The sequence below is a fragment of the Balaenoptera musculus genome, chromosome 11 (genome assembly GCF_009873245.2).
Source record: "Balaenoptera musculus isolate JJ_BM4_2016_0621 chromosome 11, mBalMus1.pri.v3, whole genome shotgun sequence".
Classification (NCBI taxonomy): domain Eukaryota; kingdom Metazoa; phylum Chordata; class Mammalia; order Artiodactyla; family Balaenopteridae; genus Balaenoptera; species Balaenoptera musculus.
Genome location: NC_045795.1, coordinates 52,330,906 through 52,351,021, shown reverse-complemented (window position 1 = coordinate 52,351,021; position 20,116 = coordinate 52,330,906).

Genomic DNA, 20,116 nt, shown 5'->3' with positions numbered 1-20,116 from the left:
TTGAAATGGGTGAGCCTGGCATGTTGCCCTTAGCCATCACTAGGAATCCAGGAAATATTTTGATTTAGACTCAGTGGGCCACAATCAATTTCTGAGTTGCTGTTCGGGTTAAAAGCAGGTTTCAGGGCTTCTCTGATGGCGCAGTGGTTAAGAATCCGCCTGCCAATGCAGGGGACATGGGTTTGAGCCCTGGTCCAGGAAGATCCCACATGCCGCGGAGCAACTAAGCCCGTACGCCACAACTACTGAGCCTGAGCTCTAGAGCCCGCAAGCCACAACTACTGAGCCCACGTGCCACAACTACTGAAGCCCACGTGCCTAGAGCCCGTGCTCTGCAACGAGAGAAGCCACGACAATGAGAAGCCCGCGCACCACAGCGAAGAGTAGCCCCTGCTCACCACAACTAAAGAAAGCTCATGTGCAGCAACGAAGACCCAACACAGCCAAAAATAAATAAATAAATAAATAAATAAATTAATTAATTAATTATTTTTTAAAAAAGCAGGTTTCAGATTTCCAAGTTGCAAAGGTTACTGCCCTGGAGAAAGTCGGTCTTCAGGTTTGCAAAGTAATAAAGATAGTGTCCTGGAGAAACACTAAATAGGTTTTCCCTCCAGTAAGGGATTCAAAACTAAACAATATTCCCACCCACAAAAAGAAAAAAGGATGAAATTTTAAGAATCCAGAGAAGGGAGGTGGTGCACTCAAGGCAACACAGCCAGAGACACAGTCAGTGTTAATGCCTACCCTCCCGACATTTTCATGGACAATATCTTTTATTGAGCTAAGTTTCTGAAACCTGACCAGAGAGAAGGTGACCAACAAAAAAATACCCAGAGCAAACCCTCCCTCAAAGCAAGGTGGTATGCCATATGCTGCACAGCACAGACTTTCAACAAGAAACAAAGTGATAGTGTGAGCCTACAGCGCCCCCTGGTGGACCAAGCCTTATTTCAAGATCAAAGACATCAAAATACAATCCCCGGGCCACAGGTACCGTAGCCACCCAGCGTGTCTGACACTGGAAGGCAAAAACTCCCAAGGCCTTCAGGAGGAGCTCCATGGACCTCTGCTGCAGAGCAGAGGTGATAAAGCATCCAGGATTTGGTGTCAGACCTGTTAATACAGCTTAAAATGAGAGAAGGCTGTCAGGCAAGCCACACAGGGGTTGGACTCAAGGACAGAGTAACAGCAAGCTAGAGCTGTAGGGGGCAACTTATGTATGGCAAGCAGGGTGGGGTTAGTTAGCTTTCAAGAGTTCTCTGTTGATTGGCTAAGTTGAAAAACTTTGTAGGCTTGGAGCAGAGGAGTTGTCCCTAGTCATCTGGTTCCCAGTCCCCAGGACAATTAGGGCTGGTTCCTAGTGATCCCAGAGTACACACAAGAGGCTAATGGGGGAAGTGACTGGGGTATGGACCTAACTCCTCAAAAAGGGGAACTGACCGGGCCTCAAAACTGGGTCAAGAAAGCATTTGAACACACTATATTACGGGGGAGGTCTGAAGAAACAGACAAAACTTTGGAAAGGAAATAAAAGATTGCAAACAATTCAATTACAAATGGGTTGTTTTGTTTTGTTTTTTGATGATAACTAAAAATTACTGCACATTTGAAAACTAGAAAGCACATTTTCATGTAACCTGGATATCAAAGAAAATACTATAGAAAATAGAAAACACTTATAACTGAATGATAATAAAATATCATTTATCCAATATTGTGGTCAGGGACTTCTCTGGCGGTCCAGTGATTAAGACTCCAAGCTTACACTACAGGGGGTGTGGGTGGGGAAACTAAGATCCTGCATGCTGTGCAGTGCGGCCGAAAAAAACAAACAACAACAACAAAAATTGTGGTCGGCAGCTAAAGAGGCTCTTAGGGGATAATTTAGACCTTAAATGTTTATACCAGAAAAGAAGAAAGGCTACAAATTGGTAAGAAGTGTTTAACTTGAAAAAGAAACTGCAGAAAAAGGAAGAGTAGAAGAAACTCAAAAAGGGTATAAGGAAGGACTTCTCTGGTGGCCTAGTGGTTAGGATTCCAGGCTTTCGTTGAGGTGGCCCAGGTTCAGTCCCTGGTCGGGGAAGATCCTGCAAGCTGTGCGGTGTGGAAAAAAAAAAAGAAGAAGAAGAAGAAAAAGAGTATAAGGAAAAAATAATAAACATAAGAGAGAAATTAGTTAAACAGAAATTGAAAGTGGGGCTTCCCTGGTGGCGCAGTTGTTAAGAATCCGCCTGCCAATGCTGGGGACATGGGTTCGATTCCTGGTCCGGGAAGATTCCACATGCCATGGAGCAACTAAGTCTGTGTACCATAACTACTGAGCCTGCGCTCTAGAGCCCGCGAGCCACAACTACTGAGCCTACATGGCACAACTACTGAAGCCCACATGCCTAGAGCCCATGCTCCACAACAAGAGAAGCCACCGCAATGAGAAGCCTGTGCACCGCAATGAAGAGTAGCCCCCACTCATCACAACTATAGAAAGCCCGCACGCAGCGACGAAGACTCAATACAGCCATAAATAAATAAATAAATAAATAAATAAATGTATTAAAAAAAAAAGAAATTGAAAGTAAAAAAGACCCATAAAAGTATTTGAAAACAATAACAAAATTGACAAAACTCTAGGAAGATAAGTAAAGAAAAAATAGGAAACAATCTTGGGAATGAAAGGGAGAAATAAATACAGAGCAGAGACTTAAAAGATAATAAATAATATGAATGATTTTATTACAATGAATTTGAAAACTTAAATGAAATGGATAAATTCCTAGAAAAATCTACCTACCAAAATTGTCTCAAAAAGAAGTATAGGGCTTCCCTGGTGGCGCAGTGGTTGAGAATCTGCCTGCCAATGCAGGGGACACGGGTTCGAGCCCTGGTCTGGGAAGATCCCACATGCCGCGGAGCAACTAGGCCCGTGAGCCACAATTACTGAGCCTACGCGTCTGGAGCCTGTGCTCCACAACAAGAGAGGCCGCGACAGTGAGAGGCCCGCGCAACGCAATGAAGAGTGGCCCCCGCTCGCCGCAACTAGAGAAAGCCCATGCACAGAAACGAAGACCCAACACAGCCAAAAATAAATAAATTAATTAATTAAAAAAAAATTAAAGAAGTATAAATCAGTCAAAAATTGAAATAAAGGGCTTCCCTGGTGGCGCAGTGGTTGAGAATCTGCCTGCCAATGCAGGGGACACGGGTTCGAGCCCTGGTCTGGGAAGGTCCCGCATGCCGCGGAGCAACTGGGCCCGTGAGCCACAACTACTGAGCCTGCGCGTCTGGAGCCTGTGCTCCGCAACAAGAGAGGCCGCGATAGTGAGAGGCCCGCGCACCGCGATGAAGAGTGGTCCCCGCTTGCCGCAACTAGAGAAAAGCCCTCGCACAAAAACAAAGACCCAACACAGCCAAAAATAAATAAATAAATAAACAATTTAAAAAAAAAAAAATTGAAATAAAAATTGACATAATCATTCAAAAATTGAATCAGTAGTTTAAATGCTTTGCACAAAAACAAAGTTAAAAAAAAAACCAAAAAAACCTCAGGATGGTTTTATAGGAAAATTCTACCAAACATGCAAGGATTTTTTTTTTTTTTATTGGCATATAGCTGCTTTACAATGTTGTGTTAGTTTCTGCTATACAGTAAGGTGAATCAGTTACACATATCCATATATCCCCTGCTTTTTGGATTTCCTTCTCATTTAGGTCACCACAGAGCACTGAGTAGAGTTCCCTGTGCTATACAGTAGGTTCTCATTAGTTATCTATTTTATACATAGTAGTGTATATATGTCAACCCCAATCTCCCAATTCATCCCACCCCCACCCCTTTCCCCCCTTGGTATCCATACGTTTGTTCTCTACATCTGTGTCTCTATATCTGCTTTGCAAGTAGACCCATCTGTACCATTTTTCTAGATTTCACATATATGCATTAATATATAACATCTGTTTTTCTCTGACTTACTTCAGTTAGTATGATAACCTCTAGGTCCATCCATGTTGCTGCAAATAGCATTATTTCATTCTTTTTTATGGCTGAGTAATACTCCATTGTATATATGTACCACCACATCTTCTTTATCCATTCCTCTGTTGATGGACATTTAGGTGCCATGCAAGGATTTTTGTTTCTTTGTTAACTACACATCTCTAGCACCTAAAACAATGTCACACATGGGATATGCTCAAAATTATTCACTGAATGAATATCTTACACAGATTATATGACATAACCAAGAAACTTAAGACTTCAGTAATGGGCAAAAAGTATAAAAGTAACAATTCACCAAATAGAAAATACAATTAGTAATAAATGATAATGGAATAATGTGCAATCTTCCTAGCCAACAACAACAACAACAAAAGCAAGAGATTTTTTCCTAAGAATTTAAGTTGTGACCAATTCTCCTAGGTGAAAATTCATTCAACGATTCAACAAGATTTCCTGAACATCTCCTACATACTGAACAATGGTGATTTCAAGAGGAAGTGTCCATGTTTCAGGGCACCAGTTCACAATCCAGTGGAGGAGATGACAATGTAAGAAGATAGTTATGATAGAATATTATGTAAAATAAGATTGAACAGAACTGTATAATAAAATAAAGAGATAATTTTATAAAGTATAATACTGAGTAAGTGAGATATGAGCACAATTCTATAATAGAACAGAAATCATACCTGGCTCTGCTTGCTGGAATGAAGGAAGGCTCCTAAGAATAGTTGATATTTGCCAACCATATTTGCCAAATGAAGGCATGACGTAAGGACTGACTGGCAAGGCTAAGGAAACAGTGGGGTCAGAGGCAAGGAATAGAGAGAGGGCAGGAAACCTGTTTGGGATGGTGGTGCTCAGTGTAGTAGGCGGGGAGGGACACTAATGGTAACTGAGCTCAGACACAGGCTGAAGTCATCACTGGCATCAGCATTCTTTGAAATAAGAGAAACCATGATCTCATCAATGCTCTTCTTTCTAATTGAACGTTAGCTCGACCTCTGAGCACAGTGATGCAGATGTGTCTAAGGCTCCATCCAGTAGGTAGCTCTTGGGAACACCCCATGGGATAGTCACCTTCCACTTCCTTGTTTTCTTTTGAGCTCCTGATGGTTTTCTTCTGCCCCCAAAGCACACCCAGGGCCAGCTTAGCCAGTGTGCAGCACCCCTTCTTTGGATTTAACCCTGACAATTTTCCTTCCCGTTAGGTGAGGATAGGAGACAACAGCTTATTTCCTCTTTGCATCCAAGGAACTAAATATAACACACAAGTACTGCCAAATTCTGAATAATAAAATATGCATTATTCTCTTTTTATGAACAAATGTATTAGTGTGAAGTCAAGCGGAGGCCAGTGTTCATGAAGGAACAAATCTAATCATCTCAAACAGATCGATGGTTGATTACACACCTTACTCCTCCCAGGAGTGGCACTTGACGCCATAAGGGAGCTGGAGCCCAGAGTCCAAAGACCTCATTCCCACCCAGCCGGTCCCCATGTTACAGTTAGAGACTCACTGAGGGGAAAAAACTGCCCAGGGTCATTGGCCAGAGGGTATTTCAATCCCCTGAGGTGGATTTTTTTCTGGGTGAGGCTCGGACACCTCACAGCCTGCCCCCCAGTGCGGGCCCTCGTGCTCTGAGGAGAGTGGGGCCCAGCCCTCCCACCAACCCCTGAGCTTCTGAACCCTAACTTCCGACACCCCTACCCCTATACAAAACCCACCAGTGGCCCAGAGAGGAGAAAGTGAGAGAAATATGGTAGGCAGCGCATAAAGCCTGAAAGGCTTCGCTCCAGCCTGGCTCAGGCTCACAAGGGTCTTGTCTGCAGGGCACAAGGAGGGGTGGTGCCTCACAGCCTACCAACCAAGGGAGCAGCATGGGGGCATGGCTTCAGAGGAGTTGGTCATGGCTCCCTGCCCCCTAACTGCTCAACACTGACCAGCAGGAGATGCCAAACACCTACTGCCGCTCCCAGCAGCCGCTTCGGCAACACAGCTCCTCAACCCGTTCCCCTTGCTTCTGCTTGGGAGAGGCTGGAAGAAGCTGTATGGTTGATCTAAGAACCTTGCTCATCTCTTTCCTCAAATTCACACAATAAAGAATGCCAAACACTGGAGCAGGCTGGGGCAACACTCCTGCCTTTTCATCTTTGCTGTACCTAATCAATAGAAACATATATGTAACCATATGATTTATGAGTTTATTTGCTGAATCATCCCTCAGTTATGGAGGCCAATTTCAATGACTTTCTTCCAGAGACAGACTTTTTACATTATTAGGAAGCCCCCCGAATATTGTCTACCACCCCCCCACCCCCCGGCGACTATAGCCCAACTGGTGAAATTGCAGTTGTTTGACCCTGAGAAATAGTATAAAAAAAACAATGGAAGACTGTTAATGGGCAGCAGAGTCTCCAGGGAACAGGGCCTAGACTCTAGAGGTCCCTTCCATACTGCTAGATACCAACATGTTCCATCAGTTCTTCAGGACATATACTCCACACAGAGCAACGACCACCCTTCCTCCTCCAGAGCAACTACCACCCAACACACCTACAATCCACCAAATCCTGTCTCTGGAATAACCAACTGCCTCCAATCCTGACTTTCTACCTGTAAGTCAGCCCTGTGAGGTTCTTCCTCCCATCTTAACCCAAGGTTCTATTCCTTCCTTGTTAAACACAGTTGAAGACACAAAATATAAAATACAGCTCTGCATATTCAAAGAATATATTTTAATTTTACCATGTAAATAATTTTGGAAATATGACAGTACATTCAATATGAGGAATTTTAATACTGCCATCTTATATGTGAGAGAGGCAGTAGAGAAGAGTATCACGGGCATTTTTACTACAGAGAAACAGTTTACCACAGCCCTCAAGAGGGTACATGAGGAGTCACCATGAGGAAAGAAGTTAGAAAAAAATCTCATTCCTGCAGCTCTGAGAATCCTTGGGTGGGACCTGTGGAGGCAGAAGGTGGCTGTGGAGACTGGAAAACAGACTGCAGAGGTACACCATGGTCTGTTGCTGCCATCTTTTTTTGGTCTAGGGTAAAAAGAGGAGAAAAATCTGTTGGAAAATAATGGCTCCATGATGTGCTAAATAATGAAGCCCTGAACTGCAAAACCCAGGGCTTTCAACAAAGAAAAACAAAACTGCTTAGAAGCAGTTGGGAGAAACCCTGGGCCATATTCCCTTAGGGTTTACTCCCTCCTCAGTGTTCCCAGGTGTCAGACACTGTCTCTCCCATCTCTTAGGAATAGATATCCCTATCCTCCCTCTTCTCTTTCCTCTGGGCTCCTCCGGCCCTGCCATTTCCCTGACACTCCCACGTCAACACTTAGTCCCAGAATCTGCTTAAATATTAGCACCAAGGGTTAAGAGCTGGGATATACCAAGCCTTCCTAAGTGCCAGAAGTCAATGTGGAGAGGGAGATGAAGTAGGAAAGACTGAATATTTACCTTATATCCACATAGCCACTGTGATTCTCTCATGCTATGATATTTGAGAACATTCCAAGATAAGAAGTGATACCTAATATAAAATAAAATGTATTTTTAATCAGAAAACATTTTTCATATATTATCTATGGTACTTAAAAATGTCATGTAGAGAAAATTAACTTTTGCTCTTTTCTGAAAATATTTAAAGTTTATATAATAAAACACAAAATGATACTGTGAATATGTTATCAAACAAGAATGTGTGTGTGTGTTAGCTTGTGTGTGTGTGTCCCTGTATACATACACTTTTGGGTGCAAATATTATATAAGCAGTACTCACACCTACACAATGACATGATGTAATAAAAAGCTCATGTACTAAAATGTATCCACAGTACAATGGTATATCTGCATTACAAAAGCCCTCCTCCCTCATACTTTTTTTGAAACGGGGCTCGTTTTACTTCATGGAACATGCACACGTTGTTAGCAGTTCCAAGATATATTTATTTGAATGTCTTGGTTTATTTAAGGAAAAAAGGAAGAGATGTTGTGATCAATAACTGAGTGCTGGAAAAGGATCATTCTTGCATATAATTGAGAAGTGGGACTGATTTGGTCAAAAGTGTCAGCCAAGCTACATTAAACATATTTTAACATACAAAACTGATTTTAGAATTATGAGACTGAAACAAAGAAATGCATTTTCCATGTTGAGTGTAACTTACATCATTTATTCATGAGCAAAATATTCTAATCAACTAAGTTTTGCAACTAAGGGAATAACTATAGTATTTAAACTCACCCATTTAATAAGTTTTTAAATGCTTTAGCTTCTTTCAGCTTCTCTAAGAGTTTCTGCTTGATGCTTCTATTGAAGCATGCTCCAGAGTTGAATGCCACTCCAAATTCACTGTCACATCCTCATCTGCATACTAGGGCCTCTCATGGGTCATGTGCTATGAAGTAATGTAACCAGCTTTTCAATTCAATCTTATTTTATATCTAACATTTAAATTCAGCTCAGAATTAATTTGGAGGATCCAAAGAATATTATCATTCTTAAACATGTGGAAAATTTACATGTGAAAAAATATCCCTTCTCAAGAAATTGAGAGTTAAGTTTCAGAATTCTTACCTATGAATGTGCTCAAGACGATCATCAACAATATCATCCCCACCCACCTTATGGTTTAGCAGTCATAGTTTATTACAGAGCTTGGAATATTCGGGGCGAAATATTACTGTAAGCTAAAACCTAGAAAAATTCACATAATTAGTTTAATGATAAAGATATTACCCCAGCTGTTATGTCATATGACAGATCTTGACTATTGTTCTTGCACCCAAACTAGGATTCAATGCTTCATTTTGGCAGTTATTTTAAGGGTCACAATCTGATTATATGCATGTGCAGCCTTTTCATCACAGAATTTAGAAAAAAAAGTTAAAAACAGAAATAATGTACTAATTTAAAATATACTGAAAGTCACATACGAAAACTAAATTAAATATTAATATTTAGACTCTTGCCTTCTGAGATGGCCCACACTCTGTCCGTGCAGTGTGTTTTTCCCAGGGCCGCTCTCACTTTTTGAGACGGACCGCATTCTGTCTATGGAATGTGTACCTCTCTAAATAAAGCCGCTTCTTACGATCACTTTGTCTCTCAGTGGATTCTTTCTGTGACAAGGCATAAAGAACCTGAGCTTCAGTAAGTCCTGACACCAGTTATGCAGGAACTAATAAGGCCCCCACCCAGGTGGAAGATAGAATGATGATGTTGACCCTCCTGACTTCAACCAACTAAAGCTTGGACTCTGTCGACCTTTGCCCCAATTCTATGCTGAATTCTCCTCAGCTCAAGCCCCCTCCTGAATATGCACGTACCTTTAGTTTAAAACTTCCCCAATTTTGCAGTTCGGGGAGACACCTCTTTGGGAAAATATCCCCAGTGTTCTCCTTACTTGCTGCAAGGAGAATCCCTTTCTTCTCCCCAACCCCCCCAAAATTAATATTTAATTAGATCAAAGATTCCTCAATAGATAAGTGATACTGGTAGAAATTTAAAGTGCATTTCAAATAATTCTTCCATCAAAGGATCTATGATGGCAGTACAGTGGTTCTTGGAGTGTGGTCCTTGGACCCCTAAAGGGGCTTCAGGATTGTTTCAAGGGGCCTATGAGGTCAAAACTATTTTTGTAATACTACTACTAATACCAAAGTAAATAATTTTAACTTCTAAATTCTAAAGAATTTCTAGAATTACAGTTGACCCTTGAACAACGTCGAGGTTAGAGACACCCACCATCCATGTGGTCAAAAATCTGACTATAAATTAAGTTGGCCCTCCAAGTATGCAGTTCCATGTCCATGGATTCAACCAACCTAGGATCAGATCGTGTAGTAATGTAGTATTTACTATTGAAAAAAATCCACCTATAAGTGGACCCGTGCAGTTCAAACCCGTGTTGTTCAAGGGTCAACTATATATCTGTTTTTAATTTTTTTCTTCTATGTCCTAAAGAATGTACAATGAGGGGACTTACCTGGTGGCACAGTGGTTAAGACTCCACGCTCCCAATGCAGGGGGCCCGGATATGATCCCTGGTCAGGGAACTAGATCCCACATGTATGCTGCAACTAAGGAGCCCACGTGCCACAACTAAGGCCCGGTGCAACTAAATATATATATATATATATATATATTTTTTTTTTTTTAATAAAGAATGTACAATGAAATTTCCCAGAGGCTACAATGTGATGATGCTGCCAGTGGTTTTACCTGCCAATGCTTTTGCACCATTAGTGCAAATATCAACACAGTGAAAAAGGCAAATAACATCTTATCATTATTATGAAAATAGTTTTGGACTTGCAAACACTCTAAAAGAATCTCTGGTTCCCACCAGAGGGCTCCACATTCCACACTTTGAAAACTGCAGTATTAGGGTAATGAATCTTGCCAGCAGGTGACAGAAGGTACAGTTTAGTATCTTCAAATTAATCCTAGCCACAAGTTAAGATATTGTGAGTTATCAAATGTAATCCAGGATTAGGCAAAGCCTTCTTAGATATATAACAAAAGCACAACAACAACAAAAAAAGTAAATTAGACTTACAAAAACTTTTATGCTTCAAAGGATACCATCAAGTAAAAAGACAACCCACAAAATGGGAAAAAATATATATATCTGATAAGCGACTTGTATCCAGAATATATAAAAACCCTTACAACTTAATAAGACAAATAACCAAATTTAAAATGAAGAAAGGAGCTGAATAGACATTTCTTCAAAGAAGAGATATAAACAGCTAATAAGCACATGTAGAAATGGTGAACATCATTAACTATCAGGGAAATGTAAATCAAAACCCCAATGATATACAACTTCACATCCACTAGGATAGCTATAACCCAAAAGACAGATAGTAACAAGTGTTGACAAGAACATAAAGAAACTGGAACCCTCAAACATTACTGTGGGAATGTAAAATGGTGCAGCCACTTTGGAAAACCGTTTTCCAAAGTAGTGCAGCCACTTTGGAAGACTGATGACTGGATAAACAAAATGTAATATAGCCATACAATGAACTATTATTCAGCTATAAAAAGGAATGAAGTACTAGTACATGCTACATCATGGATAAACCTAGGAAACATTATGGTAAGTGAAAGAAACCAGTCACAAAAGACCAGATATTATTTCATTTACATGAGATGCCTGAATAGGCAAATCTATAAAGATAGAAAGTAGATTAATGGTTACATAGGGTTGGGGGAGAGGAGGATGAGAGAATGGTGAGTGACTACTAATGAGTATGGGGTTTCTTTTTGGGGTGATGAAAATGTTCTAAAATTGATTATGATAATGGTTGCAAAACTCGGTGAATATACAAAAAGCCACTGGATTGTACCCTTTAAAAAGGTGAATTTTATGGTATGTGAATTATATCTAAATGAAACTGTTACATGTATACATAAGTCAGTTGCCCTTATTATGACTTTAAGACACTACATGATCTACCCTTAATATTCTAACCTCATTTCCTACCATCTCTTCCTTTCTCCCTCAACACTAGCCTTTGCCTCAAAGATGCCACAAGGCATGTTGCCACCTCAGGTCATTTACATTTGGTTTTTCCTCTGCTTCGAATATTCTTCTTTCAGATATGTACAGTAAATTCTCCCATTCCTTTCAAGTTTTTACCAAAAAAATTACTTTCTGAATGAGGTCTTCAACTGTAATCCAAATGAAAATTTCAATACTCTCTGACATAGTCTTTTAATCCCCATTCTGCTTTTTTCTCCCTAGCATTTCCTATTACCTAAAATACCAAATATTCTATTTTCTTTTTTCTTTTCTTATATCTTTATTATTTTTTATTCAAAAAGTTGATTTACAATATTATATTAGTTTCAGGTGTACAGCACAGTGATTCAGCATTTTTCAAGATTATACTCCATTATAAGTTATTACAAGATAATGGCTATAATTCCCTTGCTATACAGTATATCATTGTTGTTTATCTATTTTATACATAGTAGTTTGTATCTGTTAATCCTGTACCCCTAATTTGTCCCTTCTCCCTTTCCTCTCCCATTTGGTAACCACAAGTTTGTTTTCTATGAGTCTGAAAACATTGGTATTATTTTTTAGATTCCACATATAAGTGATATCATACAGTATTTGTCTTTGTCTGACATTTTGCTAAGCCTAATATTCTCTAGGTCCATCCATATTGCTGCAAATGGCAGAATTTCATTCTTTTTTTTAATGGCTGAATAATATTCCATTGTGTATATATGCCACATCTTAGTAATCCAATTGTCTGTTAATGGGCACCTGGATTGCTTCCATGTCTTGGCTATTGTAAATAGTGTGGCTATGAACATTGGGGTGCATGTATCTTTTTGATTTAGCCTTTTTGTTTTTTCTGGATATATAGCTAAGAGTGCAATTTTTAGTTTTTTGGGAACCTCCACAGTTTTCCAGTGACTGTGCCAATTTACATTCCTACCAACACTGTACAAGGGTTCTCTTTTCACCACATCCTCTCCAACATTTGTTATTTGTAGACTTTTTGATGACAGCCAGTCTGACAGATATGAGGTGATATCTTGTTGTGGTTTTGATTTGCATTTCTCTGATGATTAGCAAAGTTGAGCATCTTTTGATGTGCCTTTTCATGTACCTGTTAGCCATCTTCTTTGGAAAAATGTCTATTTAGGTCTTCTGTTCATTTTTGATTGGGTTGTTTGTGTTTTGATATTGAGTTGTATGAGCTACTTATATATTTTGAATATTAACCCCTTGTTATATCATTTGCAAATATTTTCTCGCATTCCGTAGGTTTTTTTAAATTTTGTCAATGGTTTCCTTTGCTGTGCAAAAGCTTTTAAGTTTAATCAGGTCTCATTCATTTACTTTTGCTTTTATTTCTTTTGCCTTAGAAGACTGATCCAAAAAAATATTGCTATGACTTATGTGAAAGAGTGTTCTACGTTTTCTTCTAGGAGTTTTATGGTTTCTGGTCTTACATGTAGGTCTTTAAATCATTTCGAGTTTATTTTTGTATACAGTATGAGGGACTATTCTAATCTCATTGTTTTACATATAGCTATCCAGTTTTCCCAGCACCACTTGTTGAAGAGACTGTCTTTTCTCCATTGTATATTCTTGATTCCTTTGTCATAGGCAATTGAACATAGGTGTATGGGTTCATTTCTGGACTCTCTATTCTGTTCCATTGACCCATGAGTCTGTTTTTGTGCCAGTACCACACTGTTTTGATTACTGTACCTTAGTAGTATAGTCTGAAGTCTAGGAGGATTATACCACCAGCTGTCTGAAGATGGTAAAAGATTTAGTGTGGTAGATCATCATATTAATGGTAATGGATATTAGACATAGGCTGAAGTAATCACGGGCCTTTTCAAATATGAAAAGCCATAATTCAATCAATCTTATTCTCTCACATGGACATGAGTAAAATGGATAATAAGAGAACTCTAAAAGATGAACTACTGAATGTTTACTTTGTAATATATACTCTACTGAATATATATCTATCCATTGAAATCCTCACAATAACTCTATGAAGTAGATTTTTTCATTACCTTCCATATGTGCATGGGGAAATTGAGATACACACGTATTAGTAGCCATGCCAACATCATAAAGTTGGTAAGTGATGGAGCCTAGATTAATATCCAGTGCTTGAGCTCTGAGCCATCTTTTCTTGACATTAGATCTGGCTAAGAGGAGTCAGCCCATATCACTTCATGGGTCCACAAAGAACCCCAACCTCTCCTAAAAACAAGTGTCAAGCTACACACAAGAACTTGGATGGGGACTTCCCTGGTGGTCCAGTGGCTAAGACTCTGCGCTCCCAATGCAGGGGGCCCGGGTTTGGTCCCTGGTCAGGGAACTAGATCCCACGTGCATGTTGCAACTAAGAGTCCTCATGCCACAGCTGAAGATTCCGCATGCCACAATGAAGATCCTGCATGCGGCAACAAAGATCCCACGTGCCGCAACTAAGACCCGGCGCAGTGAAATAAATAAATAAATATTAAAAAAAAAAAAAAAAAAAAAGAACTTGGATGGATTGCAAGGTAATTATGCTGAATGAAAAATGCAATCTCAAAAGGTTACAAACTGTAAGATTCCATTTTTATAACATTCTCGACAAAATTATAGAGATTGAGAACAGATTAGTGGTTGCCAGGTATTGGGTGCAAGGCTTTATCTCATAGGTAAACCTTAGGAACACCCCCATGAGGTGGTCAATTCCCATCTCCTTGCTTGCTTTTGCACCCCAAAGACCAGTCTTCTTTTTCTTTCAAGCTCACTACAACTGCTACAGCTCCTTCCTAAGGCTTAGCCCTGACAATTCTTCCTTCCAATCAGGTGAGGATTGGAGCCACCAGCTAGTTTTCTCTTTTTTGCAAACTTCAAAGAACGAAATATGCATTATTTTCTAATTATGAACAAATGTATCAGTGTGAAGTCAAGAAGAGGCCAACATGTTCATCAAAGAGCAAATCCAGTCACTGCAAAGGGGACTGACGGTTGATGAATCATTTTCGTCCTCCCGGCCCCTCGCGACCCTTCGACGCCAAGTAAGACCTTGGCCCCAACGGCCTGTCCTCACCCCCCAGTCTGTCCCCATGTCACAGAGGCTCACTGAGGGGAGGAAACGGCCCAAGGTCGCCGGCCAGGGGGACTGCTATGCCCTGAGGCAGTTTTGGGGGGGAGATGGGGCCTGGTCCCCCCACAGCCTGGCCCTCACCTGGGCGGCTCCGCCGCCTTCCAGTGCTCCGAGGTGGGTGAAAGCCGCTGCCCTGGTTCCACAGCCTCCCCTTCCCCACTTCCTGGCACCCGGTCCCTCCCCCGCTCCCCAGTCAAATTACCTGTCAGGGACCAGCGAGTCTGTAAAGAAACAACATGGCAGCGCATGGCAGTTAACAGCCGCCCCAGCTCTGAGGTTGTGGCTCAGGGCGTGTCTGAGCATGCGCTTCTCCCAGCCAATCAGAGGCAAGGGGGAACTGGCGGGTGCCTCTGAGTGGCTAGCCTGGAGGCGCGAGTCTTGCAGCCAATCAGAGCCAAATGAGCCCAGAGGCTGTGGCTCCAGGGAGTGTGTTCTTTCATTCAAGGCTCAAAGTGTATCCGCGCTCAGGCGGCCTCAAGAGCCCGGTAGGAGTAACCCGTCTAGGGGCGGCCGCCTCTCGGCCAGTCAAGGCAAACAAAAGGACGCATGTCTTGTGGGTCCCTATGGGGCGAGATCCACGGGAACATCTACACGTCTCACTGTTGCGCTGTCAAGGTTCAGCGCTGTAATAGGAGACTGAGATCTACTGAATATCCAAGCCTGAATTCACACTGGTTCCTCTGCCATAAATGCCCTTCTTGCTTTCCTTCCCAGTTGACTCCGGTTCTTCCTTCAGAGGCCGACGCAATGCCATCTTCTCTTCTAAGCCTCCTCCAATCTGGGAGAATCTGATCTCAGGTGGACCGGCCCTGGTCATCCTGCGTTGAGACTGCCCTGCCTTTGTGCCGCCCCCCCCCAACCCCGCACCCCACCCCATCAGACTAGGAGCTTGTCTCGCCCTGGGAAGTGGAGGCAGATTGCATAATAACAACTTGCAAGGGCTGAGTCTGAGGCCGAGCTTCACTCACAGCAGGTTTCACAACCTCCAAGCTTTGTGGCCTCAGGGAAGGGAATTAAGCCCGCTGAGATCAACTTTCTCATCTACAAAAGCGAGGAAGATGGAAAAGCCTCCCTTTAAATTGTTGAATGACTTGAACTGTAACTAAAGCGACAGATAAACCTAGCGCAGGCTCTTGTCATTTCCCTAACTAGTTGTCTGAAGAATGTGAGGAGTTCAGGGGCTGAGGAGTGGGAGGGGGATTGGTAGCGCCTTCTGGTACCTAAATTTAGTCTTCTTTAGGAAAAGGCATTTCCAGATTGGAGGCACCTCAGGATGACATTGGCAGAACTGGGCCCAACAGTTGGAAGCCCCAGGAAAATGGCTTGGCTAGGGGGTGAGGTCCCCCTGCAAGGAGGGGTCCAGCGGGAAGAGGCTGTGTCTGGAGCTGGACCAAAAGACCCCTCAAACTTTATCCCAGTCTCGGAACCTATGACTGAGAAAGGAAGAAGTTCGGCAGCATTTTCCCCTCTGGACCCCAAGCCTCCTTGCCTTTAAAATGAGAGGACTGGGACTTCCCTGGTGGAGAGTGGTTAAGAATCCGCCTGCCAATGCAGGGGACAAGGGTTCAAGCCCTGGTCCGGGAGGATCCCACATGCCGCGGAGCAACCAAACCTGTGCGCCACAACTACTGAGCCTGTGCTCTAGAGCCTGCGAGCCACAACTACTGAGCCCATGTGCCACAACTACTGAAGCCCATGCATCTAGAGCCTGTGCTCCGCAACTAGAGAAGCCACCGCAATGAGAAGCCCGCGCACCGCAATGAAGAGTAGCCCCCGCTCACCGCAACTAGAGAAAGCCCGTGCGCAGCAACGAAGACCCAACACAGCCAAAAATAAATAATATAAATTAAAAATGAGAGGACTGGGTTGGACATCTCTAGGGTTAGGGAGGGCAGCTCAACCTTGGAAAAAAGCCCACCACCCCGAAACCCTTCCACTGTACATCCTTGACCTCATGGCCTTTCATCAGGAATGCCTTCTCCCACCCCACTCCAATATCCTCTACCATGTCTCACAGTGTTTCCTCCACGTTCAACATACTAAGTACTAAATACGAAAATCTGGTCGTCCCCTGAGGACACTGATTTTTCTCTAGTGTTCTCTAGAGCAGCTGTTCTTTCTCAAACACTCCTGGTTCTAAAAAGATTTGGAGGAGAAATAGATCAGGAAGGTGCAGTGTCCTAGCACAGAGGAGATGAGAAATGTGAGCCTAAAGGTAAGACAGCTTCACTTGTGAGGAGGCAGCAGCGCCTGAATTAGGGGCCTCTGAAAGCTGGGATTTCTGGTCTGGCGCCCACAGAGGTCTTTCCCCAGGGCTGGATGACAAAATCTGGGGGAGAAGAGAGAGAAGCTCTCCCTTTACTCACCAGAACCAAAATATAGAAAGGTCTTGAGCCTGGGGTTGGAACCACGCCCTGGGTTTGGGCTCCTGTCTGACACAGGACAAGCCACTGAACCTCTGAATGAACCTCCAATCCCACCTGTCGCCAAGCCTTCCAGGTCTCCACTAACATGTTTTCCCTCAGGTTTTCTTAGCTTCAGCTCTTCCCACCTATTCCCAGTCCCCACTCTGGGCTTGTCTCTTGCTTCTCATCCCTCCCCCTGGCCTCCTGCACCTGCCATAGAACCAGACCCCCAAGTCTCAGCCATCCTTACACCCATATCATCCTACCCACCAAAGCCAAACCACCGAGCTGAGCTCCAAGGCCCCTCTCCCTTCTGGGCAGTGTGGCGATAGGACACGGGAGGAAATGGGCACCGGGACTGTGAGGCCAGGAGAGTAGAGAGAGCAGGGAGCGAAGAAGCTGTGGTTCTACATGTAAAGGGAGAAGCACAGTGAGAGAGGAAATAAAGAGGAATGGGATCATTTCAGGAGAAATGACAGGAACTAGTGAGAGACTGGAAGCAGGGCACGCAGTATGTGAGCTGCACGAGGGCAGGACTTTGGTCCACGTTGTTCACTGCAGTATCCCCAGCACCTGGAACAGTGCCTGGGTCATAGAGGCGTTCAAGAAATATGTGTTCCAGAGCAGATGATTCATAGAGTGAAGTGATGACTGATGAAACAAAAAACATAATTAGTTGGAATTAATACTGCTTACAAAATTCTAAATACCTTACATAGATCTGTCATTGTTTTTTGTTTTTGTTTTTTTTTTGCCACACCCACACCGTGGGGCCTGTGGGACCTTAGCTCCCTGACCAGAGATCGAACCCAGGCCCCTGGCAGTGGGAGCACGGAGTCCTAACCACTGGACCACCAGGGAAGTCCCTATTCTTTTTTTTTAATGTATTTATTTATTTATTTGTTTTGGCTGTATTAGGTCTTCTTTGCTGCGCACAGGCTTTCTCTAGTTGTGGCGAGTGGGGGCTACTATTCATTGCGGTGCACGGGCTTCTCACTGCAGTGGCTTCTCTCCTGGCTTCTCTCGTTGCGGAGCACAGGCTCTAGGCGCCCGGGCTTCAGTAGTTGTGGCTTGCAGGCTCTAGAGCACAAGCTCAGCAGTTGAGGCGCACGAGCTTAGTTGCTCCGTGGCATGTGGGATCTTCCCGGACCAGGGCTCGAACCCGTGTCCCCTGCATTGGCAGGCGGATTCTTAACCACTGCGCCACCAGGGAAGTCCCCCATTCATTTTTCAAATATATATTGAGTGTTTATTCCATGCTGGACACTATCTAGGCCCTGGGAATACAACAGCAAGTGAGGTAAACAGAGAGGGAGGGGATAAAAATGACAAATTAATAAACAAGGTAAGATAAGCTAGTCATAAATGCTAGTAAAAAATGAGAAAGAAAACAAAGAGAGTTGAAATATTTGAATATTTGACTATAGAATATACTAATGAATAAGCGAAAGGGCATTGCCAGAACTCTAGTCTGAGAGTGTGACAACGGAGGTCCTCCTGGCAGGTGTGAGGAAGTTGGTGAAGGAAGCCAGCTGGCAGGGGAGAGACAAGATGGGCTCAGTTTCACAGCTTGTTACGGGTGGTGTTGGCAGAGATTCCTGGAGAACTGACAAATATGAAAACGAACTCTTCGGTTCATAGTCATACCTATACACACACACACACACACACACACACACCTGCATATCTGATACGATCAAGAATAAAAAGATTTAAGAAAAAAGTATATACATATAAAGAAAAAAAAGAAAGAATAAAAGAATAAAAATATTTTAAAAATATATACAAAGAAAAAAAGAATAAAAATATTTAAAGCAGAAAGGAACCCAAATGAGTAAGGAGTGGCTCCTTCACACCGAAGAGTGCTACCTGGCCTCTGTCACAAATGGGCAAACTGCCCCACCCACAAACGGCCAGTCCTCCGTCTCCAGTGGTTTCCTACTCCTCCGAAGTGGGTTTCTGCCTGCATCTCAGTCTCTCTTGCTTTAGGAAGAATGTCCTGGAGGGAGATCTTGTTGGGAGAGAGTATGTTGCTATGTGGAAGGTGCAGCAATACTAGTGGTGCTGGAGTCATGACAGAGCCTGTTTCCTGGGGATTCTGCCGGACTTGGCTGGCAACCTTGACATGCTGGCACCTGCCCCGCCCTCCCCGCATGAGGGCAGTGGGATAGCGTGTTCTGGGTGGATCCCTCCCCCTTTCTCTCCTCATTCCCATCCCAGACCTTAATGTTACAGGCACATTCCTAAACTGAGTTCCCAAACCTGATGAGATCTCTCAGTCCAGATTAGAGGCTGTATTGCAGTCCCCAGCCCACCCCATTCTTACTAAGAATTTGTCCTGGTGCCAGCCCCTCGAAGATAACCCTGGCTCATCTGGGAGAAGGTGGTCCAGGCTGCTGTTGAACTCTCCTCAGGCAGTAGGGTCTCTCCCTGGAAATGGTGAGCTAACTGAGAACACAATGTAAAAAATTAAAATTTTTGGGAATTCCCTGATGGTCCAGTGGTTAGGACTGCACATTTCCACTGCAAGGGGCACGGGTTCGATCCTTGGTCGGGGAACTAAGATCCCGCATGCTGAGCGACGCGGCCGAAAAAAACAAAAAAATGTTAAAAGTTTCCGATTCAATGATAGTTAGCTCGGTCCAGTGAAAATACTCTGTCTTTAGCCTTTTGTAGCAAGGATAGCACATATTATTAGAAATAGAATTCTGAGTGTTATATATGATAGCCATTTTAAAACATGTTATCAACTACACTTCAATAAAATTTTTTAAAAAATGTTGGGAATGCTTGACTGTAAAAGTTGCCAAGATAAGTCTCCAGTCACTAAAATCAAAGTTGACATCTTTTGAGTAAAACACTAGGAGATTACCCCACCCAAGAAAACAAAGTTGTTGTCAGGCCACCTGTCCCAGCAGGCCCTAGAAGGGCTTGGTTGAGCAGAAAGTACATTCACATCATGGAACCCACTAACAAGGTCATGTTCACATTTGTCAGTCAGTGTTGCAGGAATATTCACCTCCAAACCCAGCTCCAAAACCCACA